Genomic DNA, 952 nt, shown 5'->3' on the forward strand with positions numbered 1-952 from the left:
TCTTCATCCACAAACATTAAGTCGAACGGCACACAACCAAACAACACAAACATTGGCTGTACGTGACAAGTTGCAAAAAGCCAAGATTGTGGTTTGCTTTGACGTAGCAGTTTGTGCAGAATACCTTCTACACATTAGTGTTAGCCGGTTAAGTGAGAAAATTATATTTCAATAAAAAGTCTGCATAATTTGTATTTTTTTACGTTTTTTTCGATGTATTTCAGACAAGGAGTAAAGAACAGCAGTTCATATAATGAACTATCATTTGTCTAGTATACAACCTATCATACTGCGTCTTCGATATAAGGTCATAGGTATAACAAATAAAAATATACATTAAAATTACTCATTCTAGTGATAATTTGTAGTTAAAGGCTTGTAGAGAAAGTGACAACTACGCGACGCTCTTGTGGTTGTGATATTCTCTTCAAAATGATAAGTTTCTTTAAAACAATGTTAGATGTAAGCTTTCTCTGTCGCGTAGTTCTGTAATTTTTCAATGAACTATTGGTTTAATGGATAAATAAGCCTACTGGTGTGAAAATCGAAGGAAAAGACAACGATAAACAAGGCCTTTACACTGAACTTAAACGTGAACAGTTATTCCGACCAACAACGCAGTTATTCGCCCTCCACGAAAGAAAAAAAGAAATCCAGTAAAAAAAAGGACCAGCCATTAATTATAAAAACCCTTATTAACATACCCTCTTAACAAACCCACCTCCATCCCCTTTAAAAACACCTTACAGAATCCAACAACTTTTAAAAAGCACACACGCATGAACGCAACATACCGGAATGTATGTAGGGTGATAGTGGGTACCTTTCTCTCCGTCCGTTCTCTGCGGGTGTTGGTGGCCGAGTGCCGGGCTGACGGAGAACCGGGAAAAGGGAAGGGAAGGGAGGGGCTGTGGTGGCGTCGTGGAGGTGGCGTGGTTGTTGAGTGTTGTTT

At 38.8% G+C, this 952-nt stretch overlaps 1 protein-coding gene across 2 annotated transcripts in view; it reads right to left on the bottom strand.

Annotated features, from left to right (window-relative positions):
- LOC119594748 (fructose-bisphosphate aldolase-like) overlaps positions 1-943 on the bottom strand; it is a 9204-nt gene extending 8261 nt beyond the window's left edge. The window contains exon 1 of one of the 2 annotated variants that reach the window (XM_037943838.1): positions 796-943. The gene's annotated coding sequence lies outside the window, so the exon portion shown is untranslated. Of the gene's footprint in view, positions 1-794 lie in introns of both variants that reach the window. The other variant, XM_037943837.1, reaches the window with a different exon arrangement.
- Between the last annotated feature and the right edge of the window lie 9 nt (positions 944-952).

Source organism: Penaeus monodon, chromosome 34 (genome assembly GCF_015228065.2).
Source record: "Penaeus monodon isolate SGIC_2016 chromosome 34, NSTDA_Pmon_1, whole genome shotgun sequence".
In the NCBI taxonomy this organism is placed as follows: Eukaryota; Metazoa; Arthropoda; class Malacostraca; order Decapoda; family Penaeidae; genus Penaeus; species Penaeus monodon.